At 41.5% G+C, this 18,959-nt stretch overlaps 1 protein-coding gene across 1 annotated transcript in view; it reads right to left on the bottom strand.

Moving 5' to 3' along the window:
- The window catches only part of lrfn5a (leucine rich repeat and fibronectin type III domain containing 5a), a 135,321-nt gene that overhangs the window by 52,132 nt on the left and 64,230 nt on the right, over window positions 1-18,959 (bottom strand). The window contains exon 3 of the mRNA XM_053435388.1: window positions 14,923-15,033. The gene's annotated coding sequence lies outside the window, so the exon portion shown is untranslated. The remainder of the gene's footprint in view (window positions 1-14,922; window positions 15,034-18,959) is intronic.

The following is an 18,959-nucleotide window of genomic DNA, read 5'->3' as shown; positions in this document are numbered from 1 at the left end:
AATTATCATATGTCATCATCTAGGAGCAATTTTTTTATCCAAAATCAGCTCATTTTCACTTTATGTTGATTAAACAACCCTGCCAGGTTTCCATATGAGCTGTGCCGACATGAGACGGATTCCCATGTCACGAGAATGGTGGAAAATTTATCAAATTAAAATTTCCAATGTAATGCCGATTCAAGTGGAGCCAAAAACGCAATCTGTCGACCGCAATTATCAACACATGTCTCCAAAAGCTGCTCACTGGATTCACCTGCCCTAAAAATGATTTAAAAGGGTCTGTGCTGCCCAATGAAAATGTGAGTGTTGTAAAAGTCACAGCACAGTTATTTTTTATGGTGCTTGAATTGATGATTACTGCTGTAGTATTACTGCTGTAGTATTACTGCGGCCGTGATGTGTAAAGAAGCTGAGTGTCTGAATGTGGGACAGCGCTGCTTGAATATCATCCTCCACCACCGAGGCTGAGTCGAGTGGTAATGTTGAACAGGAGCAGGGAGGAGCTCTCCGTGGTGCTGAATGCGCAGCTTAATGCTCAGCACAGGGATGTCAAGCCACTGAATATGTCAGAAGGCAAACGTGTTGCATTTACTTAAATGCAGAAGTACAAGGTGATTCTGTCACTTTAAGACCATCTCGCCACCCTGTCTCAAAATCGATATGAATGCAGGCTGGCTGGTTGGCGTCAGGTGACGTGGATAATAGCATTTTAGACAAACCAGCTGATATAAGAGATGTTATGAGTGATAACACATCCGTGTAATAGCTTTGAAACAACAAGAATGACAGTAAAATGTGACAAAGTGCAATGGAAACCCAATTTAACTAGACTGACATGAGCAAAAGTCACCTTATAAAAACACATGCAAATGTACCAGATTCAGATCCACACTCATAAATATCAGTTTCCTAAACATGCCTGATTCTTTTTCATCAAGATCCATTCATTATTCTTTGAAAAATCAAACAAAATGTTGAAAGGCAGAAATGTCTCCTTCTCTGACCCGTGCTGCACACTTTCACCGTGGGTCGGGCTAAGCCCTGCTGTAGTGTTTGAGTCATTTTGCTTACAAACAAACAAAAGAGACAGATGTACTGGGTGAAACATTACCTCCTCGGTGTAGGCAGAAATCAATACAAACATAAAACACTAAGCACCTGCAAGGCAATAGACAGACATGTCACTTAGAGGTAATGTAATTGTCATATAGAGTGTATGATACATCTGCTAATTATTGTATTGAAAAGTGGCCAATTCTCTACTGGCTGACATTTGCTTATCACATCCTGTATTTGATGCTGACCACTTAACTTAATGTGAGTGTTAGATTCACTTTTTTCATCTCGGAAAAACATCTCGGAAACCAATGATCTTGATACCGACTGCTCCAAAGAAAATACAGATTTCTCATTTTCACGTCCAACAGGCATCAAAACAGGCAAGGTTCTATTTTCACATCTTCAAGAAGTATGGAAGTGTCACTTCTCTACATTGACTGTAAGTTAACAATATTCATGGCCAAATTGTTCCATGATGGCCCCTGGTATAGAGAGACCATCCAGATCAGACTCCAGTTGTCGGCTAATAATTGACCAGGTCTTCTCAGTGGGTTCCAAGGTCTCTCATAAGTTTGCTTATTGATTCGTCATGAATCATAAGACAATTCAGTTTCATAGTGTACATCTACAGATGGGGACCATTTCACCAATAAATAAAGATATAGATAGTCAATCGCAACTCTTATATGATTGTTAAAAAGACACAAATCTGTGATGAATTTCTCACAAACGCTCAGGACGCATGTGGCGCACTGTTCATAGTGCTGCAGCCTTGCTTTTTAAACTATAGGTTTCGCAAGCATGAATAGATATTTAAATATTTAAGTTAATCCACATCTTCAACTGACTTGAAGCCCAAACCAGCTTAACAGAGAAAATATGACAACAGATATCTTGAGTTTGGTTTTATTGAGAAAAGCCACAGACGACCAAAATGCGCCATGTGCCTTCAAGTTCTAGCGAGTGAAGCCACACATCAAGCCAAGGTGAAGTGATGTGTGATCACAGAGAACCCAGAGTTCAAGAGCAAGCTTTTCCTGGCACAAGAGCACCGAATACAACCGCAAGAAAACAGGGAAGATGAACTTGGCCACAACTTCAGAGAAAGCAAAGAAGGCCTCTCATGTGGTGGCTACATGGATCGCCAAAAGCAAGAAGCAACCATCACTGGCACAAGAACGTGCTGCAGTTAAAATGTGTGAAGCTAATAAACTGAAACTGTGCTTCTTTCGAATGACTGTGTTGAAAGGGGTCCCTCTGTCTTTGGAACTATTGTCCCTCTCACTATCAGCACTGTGCTCCAGCTGCACTAAGATGAGGCTGGAGACTTTTCAGAGGATGCAGCTCCTGGGCCTTGGGATGAATTCCCAGGGCAGAGCTGAAAAGGCACTCAGAGAGACACAGTTCAGGTTGGAGGGTCAAGATAACATTAAGGCTGTGTCTCTGTCTCCTGAGCCTCATGTTATCATTTAGTCCGGACCCTGCTGCAAATGTGCCTCTGGGATCTGGGGCTGAGCGCCACCGGCCCTTTCCGTGGCGGCAACACTGTTTGCTTCCAGGCGGCTACGGTAAGCTCTATGCTGATTGGAGCGCAGAGAGTAAATTGTGAGAGAAAAAGCACAAGTCAAACCTGTAATCGCTTTTCCGCATTATGATTCCTGAGCAGCATCCAAAGTGATGCTGTTTCAAAACAAAATAGTGTGATATTAACTCTAATTACCAATGAAAACCTGACACGGGGCCCTCGACGCCCACTATCTCAGTTATGCTTGCCTACCAGATGAGAAACAGTAAACAGAAAGCGAGAAAATGTCGTTGGAATTAATAAGCCAGTCAATATACACACACACAGAGTGATAACACATTCGCTGCACAGCTATGAAGTAAAGGATATATTTGAAAGATGGCCACCTCTTAACCCAACAGTTCAGTTTGTGCGCTGCAAAATTAGATGAAATATGAGCATCTCCTTATCAATACACTGTTTGTGTATCTGCTTCAGCATCAGGCAGGAGACACACAAGATCATTCTTCTTTTGATCTTTTTATGCCGGTTACATTGATTGACATACATCAGCCCATATGACGCTGAAAGTTGTAGTTAAGTCTACAGCCTGTGCTCACACACACACACACACACACACACACACACACACGCACACATGCACACGCACACACACACACACACTAGCAGGAGTCATTAAGAAAGCGTAGGCAGTGCGTTTCCTGCTAAGGGAGTTGACAACATATTTCTCCAGTGATTACAGTCATCTCCGTCCATATTTGGACAACCGCAGAGCACTTCCTCTCTCTCGTGTTCCACATACATCAGCATTTAACAGAGGCAACGTGGGACACAGAGATGGAGATAAAACAGCAGAGAGAGAGAGAGAGAGAGAAGGAGGAGGAAACATGGATGAAGAGGAGAACAAACCCAACTCATCTCATTTTTAATCCTCCAGCTACTGTCTCTGTTAAAATCAGATTTTTTAAATTTTTGAATCACTTTCTTTTCAGGACACAAAGCCATTGTTTGCAAATTCAAATCTATGTTTGATAACAAAATGTTGTTAGAGAAAAGCTTTAACCAAAGAACAAAAACTACATTTTCTTTCACACAAATGTAAACAAATTCTGGTTAGACCCTGCAGCCGACAATTCCTTCATTGTTATCAGTACATCTGTTTCTTTCCACAACAAAGCATGTGACTCTTCGACTAGATATATGGAATATCAGAGGGAACAAAACACATCAGATATGTGTGGAACAGATGAGGAAACATAATAAATACATTAAACAAACAGAAATTCCATATTTTCACTCTTCTTCTGCAACTGTTTAATGACGGTAGTAATGGTAGTGTGTGTGGAAACAGGCTTCAATTTGCATTTTATTTTGACAGTTTTTCCTACAATTTGATTCAAATTGTGCTCCAGTTGGATGGAAACCTGGCTTGTCCATTCATTAATATGAAGAAACCTTTGAGCTGACGATGTAGTGACACACCAATCCCCCCCAATCATTGGTGAGTTACCAGCACATATCATATCATCTATAAACCTTTCCAAAACTGCACCCAATACATGGTGAACAATGAAAGTTCGCACATGCTCTCGAAAAAATCCTCCAAATACTCAAAGAACAGAATATCCAAACTGAAAGTAGGACACATGTCCATGTTGTGAAGCAAACCACTCCATTTTCGTTGTTGACCGCTGATTTTGAATAAATACCTCTAGGAATCAAGAGCAAACCATGTGGCAGAATGCAAGGTAAAAACTGAATAAATCGTCTTTCTGTGAAGAATGCAACGTGTTCCCCGCATCTATTTTTACCACTGGAAAGATACCGAGGTGAGACGTTGAAGATGTAAAGAGGAAGGTATGCAGATAGTCCGACAGCGAGGTAAACAGCGAGCCAAGATACAAAGAGTGCAAAGACAGAATAAGATTAAGAAGAAGGAAGACAGTACCCGATAGTAAATGATCTAGAAAGACACAGGCAGAAAAGGGTGGATGATAACTACTGGCTGAGAGACAAAGAAAACGAGATAGGATCAACGTATCAGGAAGAAAAAGGAGGTAAATCTGAGAGGAGATAAAAAAGGAACAGAGCACAACAGAGGCCAGAACTGTGAAAAAGAGGCAGACATGTCGGCAGAGACACATTTAGCTTGAGGGGAGGAGGAGCAGCATCTGCAAGCTGTCTGACTGAACACACTGGGTTTTAAAGGGCAACGGGAGCAGCCGAGGGAACGTAAATGTGCAGCGTCTGACGTGCATTAATGAAAGACCTCCATAAAAAGCCCAACTGGGAATATATAACCAGTAATGTTGCACATGTATCACACCAACTCGTGCAGCATTTAAACTGTGGATGTGACCCAACCTGAGCTGTGCGATAATTCTTTTTAAATATTCACGTGGGATAATTTCTGCTGGATGCATTCCACCAAACCTGATACAATTTGTCACTGCATTTAAGTAGGACCCGAGAACCGACCCATGCAAGGATCCTATTTAAACACTGTTTATTATTATTAATAGTAATAATTATTTCTATTATTATTATTATATCTCTTTATAATGATTCCTTGTGCCCTAAACCCCACAGGAAGTCTGCCATTTTCTATTTATTTTCAAATATTTGTTTGCTTTTATAGGCCTTTAATCAATATCTTATTGAATTAATGTGCAGCTATGGCGTAGAGTGGTTGTCCTTCAACCAGAAGAACGGCGATTCAATCATCAGTCTCCCCATCTGCATGCCAAAGTGTCCTTGGGCAAGATACTGAATCAATGCTGCTTTCAAATTAACTTGTTTACTAGTTTCTTCATTTCAGGAATATATTTATAATTGACGCATTTATATTTTGAGTATGCCTAGTGTTTAAAAGTGACAAATTAAATTTAGGCTCCTCAACAATACATTCTCAAATGTAGCCGCATTTAACCTTTCGTCCAACGTGTGGACCTGGTCAGTTCAAACTAAGTCAGGTTTGCATTCATACTGCTATCACTTTAAGTGGTGGTGGATGGACATTTAAACCATGTCCCTTACTGTGCATCTGTCCCGATGTCACTAGTCAGTTGCTGGTGAAAGGCAGCCAGCCGATTGTATCTGATGGTAACAGTACTCCCTGGTAACTAGAGAAATACCCCCTGCTTCACTGTGTTCACGTCATGAAATAGAGAACAGATGTGTGGGGGGGTCTATTAGTTAATTGTTTAAATGGCAGCCATTCCAGAGTTTACATTTTCTTCACCCTGCCTGTACCTTCACAAGACATACACATACATTCACACAAAGGCTGCAATGCTAACAGAGACAGATGTACAGATGTAATCCCAACACCAGCAGCACAGCGTCTCACAATAGAGTGTTAAATGTGTGAGGGCAGCAGAGAAGGAAGAGGGATGGATCTGACACTGATGGAAACAGAGGGAGATACAGTTGAAACGATTCAGACAGAAGAGAGAGAGGAGAGCGGAGTTGAAGAGAGGTGACTGGAAAGAGAAGATAAACTCTGACATTATCATAGTTTGAAATGTGCTAGACGACAAAAACTGAATCCTGAATACCACACACAATAGTTGATTGTGTTTGTGTGTGTGTGTACACTGTGTTTGTCTTCAGGCATTTCTATTATAACAATTTGAATTGTATTAGCCACTGAACACTGAACAGCAAAATGTAATCAGTATTGACTGTTAATGTTCAATGTAGGTACAACAGAATCTAAATTGTTGGAATAGTTTTACTTGGAATATATATCTGCCTGCAATCTAAGATTCTTGGCACGTATGACTGAACATCAGGATTAGTGCATACGGATAAACAGTGCTGAGTCCTATGGCGACTTCCTGACTTTCTTTCTCGTGCCCCCGTAAGCTTACAATTGAGATTTTAGGTGAAAAAAATGATTGATTTACATTTTAAGTTTTTAAAAGTCAAACGTTTAACCTAATTTTCACCATAAATCAGTGGTGTCCTGGCCTATAGTATGTGAAACATTTAGGAAAAGCCTCACTCTTCACACATCCAGGTTGGATCAACACAATAAACCTTATCCCACACAAAATCAAGTGTTATTTTTCCTGCCACTGCTAAAACCAGTGGACAGCATCAACATCATATACGGATGCTGTGACTTGCCGGCTCTCCTAGACCTTTTCCACTCCAGGACCAGTTGGAGAGCAGGCAAGATCATTGCTGATCCTTCCCATCCCGGTCACAACCTATTCCAGAGACTCCCATCCGGCAAAAGGTTCCGGGCCATCAGGACTAAAACCTAGCGTCACCTGAACAGTTTTTTCCCTATGGCAGTGGGGCTCACAAACAAGCCCCCTGCATCACACTGACTCGGCTGCCCCCCCCCCCCCCCCACATAATTTATAATTATTGGCACTATCATCAATCTCTGCACCTTAGAACTGCACGTGCCCATAACTCTCTTACTGCATATATTGTTGTTCTATTGTTGATGTTTTCTTATTGTTGTTTTTATATTGTTGTTTGTACAGTGCACCAACCACACCAAGGCAATTTCCTGTATGTGCAAATATACATGGCAATAAAAAGAATTCTGATTCTGATTCTGAAAGGAAAATTAGGATATTTTTTGTGGAGTTGTCCGTTTATTTAATACCTTTCTTCTTGGAAGTCAAAGTCACATAAAAAATAACAACTGTAAATCCTAATATGAAATAGAATCACGTTCGAGTGTCGGAAAGTATGTATCTGTGCTCCTCTTAAAGCTATTACATTCCTTCTTATGACTTACAACTTTTCCCATTTTCATCAACTTTTTTTAATTTAAAATGTCATCGCGGACAAAAAAAAAGCACAGAGCGAAGTCCAGCTTCTGCCGGGCCTCACTGTCTCTGTCCTTTGTTGTGTTCTGTCAGTGGTTTCCAGCCAGGCCCGGGGCTTCATGTAGAAAATAAACAAGTATGGCTACCCTCACATCCTGTTTCACATACTCCATTTCCTGCCACTGCCTACGGTGAAAGAACAGTGTAGAGACCGAGAGAATAGCTAAGTAATTTGGAGAGGAAGTCAGAGATAATACAGCCGTGTGCAGCGTGATGAGGCAATGATACAGACGGAAACTCACTTACTATATCACGAATAACTAAATGAAAGGGAGGGGAATTCTTTGTGAAGTTGTAGTGCATCTCCAAATCTCATAAACAAGCAGAAAAGGCCTAAATGCAGAAGAGACAAGAGGATTTGTCTGTGTTATCTACAATATCCTTTTGTTGTAGTAGACTATTCAGCAAAACAAGTACAACCACTACTACTACTACTGAGTTCTACCTGCAAAATCAGTAATAAGTGGTACCGCCATATCATAGTATCACTGCTGAATGGAAGTAACTATCATAGTGGTACAGGTTTATTACTTCCTATCCATCCCCTCATATCCAGGTATTTTCTGTAAATGTTGAAACATGTTGCAAATCAATTTTCTATCGCGCTTATTTGCTTTCAGAATATGGAAAAAAAGGAAATGCTTAGGTTAAGACGACAGATTGTATGTGTTTTAAGCAAATATCAGCAGTTTGCTGTTGAAGCCGGTGGCATATATGCAGTGTTTGTTTGTATACAACAGTGTAAATACATTTAAAATGTGTGTTTGGTACTAATTTACAGCTTATTTATTTGATGTAAACATACATCACCCTATCACACTCTGATGTGTGGGCAAACAGAAAACAGAAAATGATGTTGCTAAGCACCAAAGTGAAACAGCAGCAGTTACACTAATGGTCTTTATCTACTGCATTTGAGATTAAGCGCTTATCAGCTATTTCAATATGTAATACTTTGTTTTATGCTTTGCTTAAACTAAGTATAGTCCCAGTTTATTGGTGTGCAAGAAAAATCTAATTATAATCAAAACAATGGAATTGCTCAGTAGTTGATGGTTTGTATTTATACTGAGAAATAAAATCTCTTCCATGACACCAAGAGCTTCACAAACCAAACAAAGACACTTCACTTTTCCAGTCTGCAGGGAGGCTGCTTGGTGCACTAGGGATTGATATAAACACGACTGTATTAGGGTTACACGATGCTAGCTCCATAGCCAATGGCTCACAGTGATCTTCATGGATGTGATGTCTCACACACACATCATATGCTCAAGCCGGACAGGGATCGTGTGATTTCAACCTGTTTTTGACTGATTTCTGAAACACGGCTAAATTTAATGTTTGATGGAATTTCAGCTTTGTTTTGCATTGTTTGAGGTCAGACAGGTGGATTGAATTCACAACGTGTCAGAAATGTTGGTCGACTATCTCCATGCTCTTGCACAGTTGAAGCATATCATCACAAGTTAAGTCCCCCAATCTATCCCCTTTTTTTCCTCACTGCATCTACGTGAAATGGAGAAACACAGTTTAAGAGATCCGTGACCAAAATACCAGAGAGAAATGTTTTTGCATTCAGAGTGGCTCATGTGGTTTGTTTCTCCCTTGTTATCATTTGTAAAAACAAAGAAACAACGACTCCTACTTGTTCTACTTTAACATTAGTCAGACTTGTCAGGAGCGGCCGACAGACACGAACAGTTTGAGCAGTCAGGTCGTGGCTCGATGAATTCGTCCAGACCGAACAGTGTGTTCCGGCTTTTCATCATAGACAATTTACTTGTACACTGTGAGTTGGAGTTTCAGATCAAAGGGATAGTTCACCCAGAAATGAAAACTCGCTCGTTATCGCGTCTCAAGGGTAAACAGTGTTAGAGCAGAATCCAATACAATTGAAGTCAATGGTGACCGACTCTTCAGACGTAATGATGAACAGAAGGAAAAAAGAACATGCCTCCGTTCTGCTCGTGTGGTATCATCCAAGTGGCTGCAAGCCCCGACACTCAAGTTCGACTCGAAACGAGGTCGTTTACATCGGGATTTTTAAGCCTTAATGTCCGCTGCCATTTCACTAATGCTACCGTCCGCCAGCTTAGCCGCTTCTGGTGGACTTTGGAGCTTACACCACACGAGCAGTATGGAGGCATGTCATGTTTTTTCTGTTGTTCTATTACGTCTAAAGATAGGTCACTAATCAGCCACACTGTTTACCCCTGAAACTCCAAAAGTGTTATGTGGACACAAACACTTAACCCATCACCATAGGTGTAAGTAGATAATGACTGACTTTTCTTTTTTGGGCGAACTATCCCTTCAACATTTCGCACGGTCGATACCCAGCTCAACTTTGCAGACATCACCCAGATGTCCCTTGATGCGACGTTATCTGCTTATGGCTGACTAGCTGCTGTATTACTGAAGCTTTGGCAAAAGTTCCTCTGAAGATCTACCCCTCATTTCTGCCATTCTGTGACCGTGGCATTACTTCAGAGCCCTCTGTGCTGCAGCTGCTTGGTCAACCTGACACCTTCTTACTTTCAACGTCCACAGCTTCCTGTGTTTATACCATTGTTTTTTGTCTGTTTCAAAGTAATAGTGTAGATGTATAATACCATGGTAAATTGTTGAGGTTGTTGTTTCGGTGTCATACTGAGAGTGTTTGTCTGCTGCTGCAGATGGGGGGGGGGGGGGGGGAAACAGAAAAGGAAAGTAAAGAGCACTTTAGAAGTGTTCACCATGACTAACAACTGTACGCAAAAGCAACAGAGGGAAAGAGAGGGAAAGAGAGGGAAAGGGAGTCTTAAGCATGACTAACTAACTACCTAAGGGTGTGTGTCTTATGTATTTGCATTTCCTCTCATGTATGAATTATCCCCCTTGCTTTGGGTTCCTTTCCCTTTTACCTCTCCTCTCCTCTCCTCTCCTCTCCTAGTCCTCCTCCACACCTCCTAACACATATTATCCCAAGGGGGACAGAAGCGACGCAGGTTAGCACGGTGACCCAGGCTTGGCTGGCCCTTGGCCCCCCCCCCCCACCCGCCCGCCTGCCTGCCCTGAGGGATCCAGGCAGACTTTCAACTCTCTCGGAGACAGAACACAAGCACACACACACACACACACTTGTGCTGCCAGAGAAAAAGGTAAAAAATGAGGTAAACGGAGGAGAGAAGGACAGTGTGTGATTAAAAAAAAAGAAGAAAAATATAAAAAATATTAATAGCATATATAACAAGATCATGATCGTTGAGGATAGATAAAAGCAACAAAAAGGAAAAATTATTACGTGTGTCATTTCTAAAAATGGTTTCAGGAAGAGGAGAGAAACAGAGTGGGAACAGGTAAAGGAGGCAAAAAGAATAGATATCCAAAATAATAATAACACTAGGTTCGTCTTCAAAATGTTAAAAAGCTATTATAGTGAAAGGTAAAATAATGGAATAGCGAAAATATGTTCTCGATCGGGTCAAATGTGAAGAAGGTAATTGAAAGGTCGCACCCATCCACCCACCTCCTTTCCTCAGTTTACTTGCACCTCACATACTTAACCCCTCCAATCCAAACCACATCAAAGTGAGGAAAGGACAGATAACCTACTTTGATATGTACGGCTGAGCAGCACATACACGATCATGCTTAAAACATAGAGAGAGCGAGAGCGAGAGAGAGACAGAGACAGATACACAGAGAGAGAGAGAGAGAGCATCAGTTCCAGTTGATGTCAGGAGCTGGAGGGTTGCGGGTTGCATTCCCTCATCAGTGTACAGGCCTCCGATTGAACCCTGACGTGTGGAACGATGTTCAAATAAACAAAAGAGTCTGTGCTATATATATATCTTAACAGTCTGCATGCTGCTCGCACCTATTTGAATTATCGAACACTGTCACTTATACTTTTGCCACAGAATAATATAAAATGAATTATTAAAGACGTTTTCATCAGTATTGAGTACAGCTTGGTCTGTTTGATGTATCAGCTTTCTACCTTCAAAAGAATCAGCTGATGATGGCTTCAGGGCTGCAGCTTACAATTGTTTTTATGTTCGATTAGTCTGCTGAGTGCAATTAATATTAGTCAATCCCGTGTATCATTTTATTATGATAATTCAGATGCTTTTCATTCATACCACTGACATGCCAATTTATATAATATTTCTAGCAACCTAACCTGTCTCTTTATAAAAGCATATAACATGTCTATAGCCTTGAAAGGTTGTGACAATAGAATAATACTTAGCCCTGTATAGAGAAAGAAAGATGAACACAAACTGTCTGAAACTAGAACGCCACTCAAGGCCATCTGCCTCTGCCACAGTCAAAATACATTATGTCAGTGGAGCTCCTGTAATAGAAAAATATTAGGAGAATAAAATAGTTCATAGATCATCTGACCCAGACTGTACAAACCCACCGAACTCAAAACCATAAACCAGTCTCATTAGGATCCAAACATTACTTCTTGAAAAACTGATGAAAATGTGGATAAATGTTTTATTTTACAATGTAAAGGGAGGTGATCAAAAACAGCAACTAGAACCCGTTCAAGCCAAGGTCCCATCCCAGTAACATGTTGGCTGCATATCTGCTCAGACACTTAAGCTGCTGACCAATTAACAAAGTAGAATGGCACTCAGTAGAGTACTGGGAAGGCCCAACATTCCCCTAAGTGATTCATTTCATCTAGATCCATAAATCATTCCCTTGGAAATTGGTGACTAAGTAAAAACAAAACAAAAATTCATCCCTGATACATATCGCATCATTGCATAGAGTTGTGTGGTAATCTATCTAGGTGCTTGAGTGTTATCCTGCTAACAGACAACAATTAGGGAAGATGAAAACATAAGCTCCGTGGCTGAGGTGACAAACCAACACAGAGTAGAGGTAATGAAAGGATTCAAACTATGATGCATTATAGTGATAATACAAATTTCACATAAGTGAGACATTAAGAATTTCCCATGTGAGCACTTAATAAAGAGATCCAGATGTTGTAATGAGATGTAATAGATGTCAACAAAGAATTCCAGTGTGCTACCATGAGTGGAAAGAGCCCCTCCTACTTTAAATGCAGCATTTTAGAGGATGATGATGGGAAATGATGAAGACACCACAACAAACACATGCATTGGTCCAAGTCAAGAGCTCTGAATGGCATGCTGTGAAAATCTTACACCTTCTGGCTATGAATATTTCTCCACAAACACCCTTCACATTCATGTGTGTCCAATTTGTTCTGGTCAGAGCAGATTTCACATCTGCCTCAGGCATTGTGGGGAATGTACATCTCCCCCACACACACACACACACACAAAGCTGTAAACACACTCTCTATATCTCATCCTCTGTCACTGATAGACGGATAGAAGAGAGTGTTGACTTTCTCTACCTTCTACCCCCCCCCCCCCTCCCTCCTTCCTCTCCACACTTCTCCCCTCTCTCCTCTACCCCTGCCCCTTTCTAGCTGAGTTCAGCAGGCAGCCACATCCCACCGGGACGCATCGAGGTTGGGAGTGTAGATCTAACAGCCGAGGGAAGAAAGGCGAAAAGAGAAAGTGAGAGGGCACGGAGGAGTGGGGATTATCGGCGGAGTCTCGGGGGGGTAAGGAGGAGAGACATGGTTTTCCGAAGATGACAGGGTGGCATGAAACCATTAGTGAGGAGATAACGCTTGAAGAGGAAAACCATAACAGCATCGGTTAAGACGAGAAGGTATTGCTTCTTCTTACTGAAACAGCCAATGCAGGTCAAGCTCAGTATCCAGTACACATTCACACTTAGTTAAAAGACCTGGCTTCCGCTAAAGGGCAAAGCAGGGCTAACACTTTCCATGGTGATCTCACACACAACTGCGTACTCTCCACCAGATCTCCTTTTCCACTACAAGGCCAAAGGTAAGGTAACACACCCGAGGCAAGTTGCTCTGACCCACATACGGTCTCCCTCTGTTTAGCAAACAGCTCTAAGTGGAGCACAGGTCTTCTAACAAGCTTCCACAGCAGAACTGTCAGAGGAATACATGTCAGTAAACAGATTGAGTAATAAGGGTTTTGAGATGAAAAGATCGTCACTCCTCTCTTGTGTTAAAGGCTCGAGCCAGCCAGCTAACGATGAGCTTTAAGACTGCATGCAACCGAACACAAAAATCCACCAACCAGCACCTTTTGTCTCATTTGTATTATCTGTACAAAAACTTGAGGCTGAAACAGCCTCCTGGCTGAAGCCACAGCCCCCCACAATAACCCAATGGAGGAATAGAATTCAAGATATGTACAGGATGGAACACTTGACTGCTCTATTACAACTGAAAACAGAGGTATTCATAAACAACTGGTCCCCCATTGCTCTGCACTTCCATTTGATATGATAAGCAGAATATATAGATATATTTCTTTTCTTTTCTCTTTGTTTTTCCTTTTTAAGCAATGGACATTTGCAGGCCATCCTCTTTCTCTTTCGGAATACTGTCTTAATGTAATGTCATGTGGGATTTAATGTGTTTGTGGACAATGTTAATGTGTAACTCAATTCTGATATGCCTGGATCCTGATGGCTGGGGCCCAAGACATCCATGGACAGTTAAACCCACTAGCCTAAGACTTGTACCCGTGGCACCTAATTTCATGGTAAAAATGATTGGATGTGATGTACTGTATGACAAAAAAAAGGAAATAAAAAGAAATCTGTAGCTGACTATCAATTTAGCTTGAAGTGCTTGTAAGTAGATTTTGTAACTTTTAGACAGAGTTCGGTGTAGCAAACCAAGCCAGGCCCTTTAGGACGGTGGCATTGTGGAGAGTGCAAAGTTTTCTCCAAAAAGTTGCTCCGTCACCTCCATCCCTGTTAGTTACCTGTTTTATGAGCACCATGAACAGTGAGTTTCAAGGCTACGAATGTTCTCCGCAGTTCTGCAATAAAGTGCCCTCTTCCTTCCTGAAGAGTGGGTCCAGACTATTCTAATGACACCATAAACCTTCGAGGCTAAGGTAAGTGTGAAAGCGTAATACTAGAAGGCTCCTTACTTTGATTTGGTGCCATAAAGCTAGTGATGTAACTAACCTATAGTACCTATCGAGCTTTAAAGGTGCTTGTAAGTAGAGTTTGATGCTTTTGGTTAAAAAACGGATGTTACTAGCCCTTTAGGAAGGCTAGAGACATAGTGTTGTAAGCTTGGTTTTTAGCTGCTGTCACGCATATGCGTTGCTCCATCACCAATGTTAGAAACTAGATTGTATGGCTGACAATCTGCTGGCTTGATACCAGAGGTGGGGGTCACCTTTACTTGAAGCTGGTGAGGTAAGACTAATTGTTTCTATCAGTTTCCAGTGTTTATGTTAACCTTGAGTTAATCCTGCTCTATTAGTAGCCTCACATTTAAAAGACCAGGAAGCTGTCAAGCATCTCATCCAACTCTCAACGAGAAAGTGAATGATTGTATTTCTTAACCGGTCCTTAAAGTAAAATCATGGTAAAAGCAACACTTACCTTCAGAGACGTAAAAGCGGTTAGCACTCTGCTTCAGGTATCACATGTTACCACCGCTATAACATCATGGATGAGGGTGCAGGTCCAAAATCTTCTCTCAGGTCTCACTCACTGAAGAGAACAGGAAATAAAGAGGAATAAATTAGTCTTCAATAGGTCTACAAAAATAAAATCAGACCCGTGTCTCAACGCAAGATTTTTTTGGCCTGCAACATCTTGTATAGTGCATTTGATGTCCACTTTATTGTTTTGCTATTTATGTTTTAGGCTGGAAGCACAGTATGAGGTGTACAGTTTTCTCCAGTGTGGCCAGGAACTGCTTACTTTGCAACTTTAAACTACTGAACCAAGTAAAAGTGGGAAAAGTTGAGAGCATACACACAAACACACACACACACACACACACACACACACACACACACACACACACACAGTAAATCTGCCCTCACATGTTGTTGCTACTGGGTATCAATGACTCGAACAACCCCGACCATTGATCCAAAGATATCCCTCTTCCTTCCTCTCCTCCCTTCAACCTTCCGCCCCTCTTTTCCCCCTTTGCCTCTCTTCATCCTCCCACGCCTCCTCTTCTTTTTATCCCATTTTCCCATTTGGATTTTTTCTCTCCTCTCCTGCACATCCAGGTTGCACTTCTTCCCTGTACCCCCTCTCTCTCTCTCTCTCTCGCTTTTCCGCACACTCCTCCTTCAAAGGATAGAGGGCACAGCTGAAACAAAGGCTGCTTCTGTACCAGCTGAGCCAGCAGGACGGAGGGAGGGATGGAGGGATGGAGGGAGGGAGGGAACGGATCAAAACGAGGCGAGGGAGGAAGAGAATGAGGGCAAAGAGTAAGGTGAAAGGGAGGGTGAGGAGTAGGACAGGGCTAAAAAGGAAATGAGGAGCGGGGGCAAAGGGATGGCAACGGTGGAAAAAAAAGGTTAAAGATAGAAAGTGATGTTACAAAAAAAGCGGTGGAGTGTGAAGGAACGTGGAAAAATAGAGAAACAGGACAACGGGGATGGATGTGAAAGTGAAGAGGAGAGAGACGGAAGGAGATAAAGATAGATGCGGAGAGGAGAGTTGGAGTTTGTTCTCACATCAATAGTGTGGCGGTGTCTGGTATCTGCAGGATCTCACACACACAAAGAGTTATCAGAGTCGAACTATAATTAAATCTGCCGAGAGCAGCACAAACGCACGCTCTCCGTTTTATCACATAAAGGATATCCACCTTCCCTAAATCTGACATCGGTATGCTATCGCGGCTTTGCCTATCGATGCAAAAGTTATTCATTTGTTTACTGCTGTGATCACAACTGACGTGATGCACAGCGGCGGAGGTGTAACACACTTATCTAAGAGCTTATCAGGATAACACATTGCACTTTAAAAAGCTGGATGCAGGCGGACGCACGAGATAGACTGGTAACATGAGCTGAATGATGCATAGGGTGTGTGATTTATTTATTCTACCCCTCTACTGACTATGACCTTGGGAATACACAGAAGCCCAGAGTGAAAATTATACGGTGATAAAATAGCGTCTCTTTGTCAGCTAATCTGCCGACAGCGGCAGATGTGATTGACTCTGTGTTAATATGCAGGGCCACACCTTTAATGCAAGGGCATGAGCTTTTAAATCTACGGGCACCTCAAAAGGACAAATGCTAAGAGATGCTTTGCATTGCAGATGCTACGTGCGCTGGTTTAGGTTTTTATTAAGCACTGCAGCTAAATAACACAAATGACTTCATGGTTGATTTAATGAATTAATCACTGTCTGTTTTGTGGCAAGTGCTCTACCAGTTGGTCTGCACAGCTCAATCCAGTCCAAGGCTCTTATATAACTCCACAACAAACTTTGTTGCAGCACCTATTTATCGAAACAAATAAAAGGCATTCACCTAATCTGATCCATCTCACCTGTAAAAAATATGATAAAAGCTGTTGTGTCCTTGTAAAATATTAGTCCCCAAAAAAAAAACATGTATGCTGCCATCAAATAAATGTTTCAGCCATCCGAGCATTAAAGTTTGATAAGATCCATAACGGCACAAGGCATTAAAGTTGCACCAGACAACCCTTCTACAAAATCCTTGGGTCAGTGGTTTGCTTCTCGTAAGATACCCAGTGTAGGAAGACAACTGGTGCGGTCTAATGAGCCTGCCTCCCCGGGGTGAGACAAGCGTTCACTCAGTTTTGGGGCCTGGACCTGGAGAAGAGAGCATTAGTCCTTTAATGAGACCAGGTACCTGGAGTGAAACGCCACAGTCACCTTACATGGCTTGCTGAAAATCCCCCCCCCCCCGTATGAGACGAGAACCATAAATCTGTCCATGGAAAAAAAATATCTCCTAAATATAATTACTTTCAATTATTCAAGATCTTATATAACTCCAAACTAAGAAAATGCTTAACCAGTGTGCAGGAAGTCTGTGAAATATCTGCCTGTTTATTCTTTATCTCAGAGTTCATAGCATGGGTAGAGTACAGAGACGCCACAGACATCATTTATTTATGGTTCATGCAGTCGGAGTGAGGACGTACTGTACGTACCGGCCGACCATCGCACAGTGCTTTAACAAGTTGACAGTAACACGAGGTGCATGCTGGCCCATATTTTTTACCACATGGTGCCATATTTGACTTAATTACATAGACCTCTGCTTGAGTAGCCTAAAGGTGCTGCAGCGATATGTGAAGGAAGCGGCACAGAGAACATGTAAGGGAATAAATCATTTTACTGAGAAATTACAAAGTGTTTCATGTCGAGCCGCTGAGTCCTCAGGTGTCTGGTTCTGTGACACACGGAGCTGAAAGTGTTGACTTCTTGAAACTAATTTGTTTGATTTGCATCGATATTCCAGTTAAAACCAAAAATGATCTTAACCAAGATGGTAAAACTACAAATATGCCGAAATATGGCTGGGCAAGCTACTTTAAAACGTACAATTTATTACTAATTCCACACTGTACAATTCCTTAAAAAAAAGTAACAACACTATATTTTTTACTCAACAGCAAAAGTAAATAGTTGCATTACTTGTAGCATGGATTTCGTTACTATTAAATAAACACTTAAAACTAGAACGGTGCTCAGAGAGTGCACAAAGCTCTGCCAAGGCTCACGCCCTATCTCGCCAAAAGGTTATTGGTTACACCCGTTTATCCAGATCCGCATAAAAGCCTAATGGTTTTATCCTCGGGTCAGGCCCCACTGCTCCATAACAATTTCATGGCAATCTGTTCAGCAGACAAACAAACGCTGATGAAAACCTAATCTCCTCGGCGGAAGTGACAAGACTATTGTTTTTAACGAGGTTAGAGGTTTGTTTTAGTTCACCCCCGATGACGTCTGGTTGGAAACCTGGTCGTGCCGACGCTGACAGTGTCGACTGCTTTAATCGAGGCTACACATCCTGTCCCCGCATCAGGCTATTACGTCCAATCTGTCATCTGAGCGCAGAGACACAGCTGATGTCCATAAAACGTACAGTGGGACAGCAAAACAAGCCAACACGAAACATTTCAAAAAGACTGAGGTCCACTGGGAAAGGGTTCACTTCTGTCATCAATGGGTTTCATACTGGACGTTAAACGGGAAGCTGGTGAAAGCAGCACTGATGTCTGCAGCTGATGTCTTATGCAGAAGATTCCTCAACACATAATACTAGTTCTTGGCTTTAGATTGAAAACAAATTCATAGATTTCTTTTAAAAGGTTATTTTTTCGTAGTCTTAAAAAAAAAAATCACTCACATGGATCTAGGTTTTACAAAATATGTCTATCTAAACTTTGTGTTTTTTATATACACACATGTAAACAAAAACTAGAGTATTTAACAATTTGCACTTTGGAAGGCAATTCCCAAATTCTCAGTTTTAATGATTTATAACGCTGTCGTCCAAACACGGACGAAAAGGTTTATTTGTAAAATATCGGCACCAGACAAATTATTTATTGCCAAATAATGTTTGGATTATTGAAAAAAGCTTTAGTCGAGAACTGCTTTTTGATATACTGTATATAAATATTAC

The sequence above is a fragment of the Pleuronectes platessa genome, chromosome 11, assembly GCF_947347685.1.
Source record: "Pleuronectes platessa chromosome 11, fPlePla1.1, whole genome shotgun sequence".
Taxonomy (NCBI): Eukaryota; Metazoa; Chordata; class Actinopteri; order Pleuronectiformes; family Pleuronectidae; genus Pleuronectes; species Pleuronectes platessa.
Note: the sequence above shows the minus strand (reverse complement) of the source record. Positions and strands in the feature narration are given on the sequence as shown.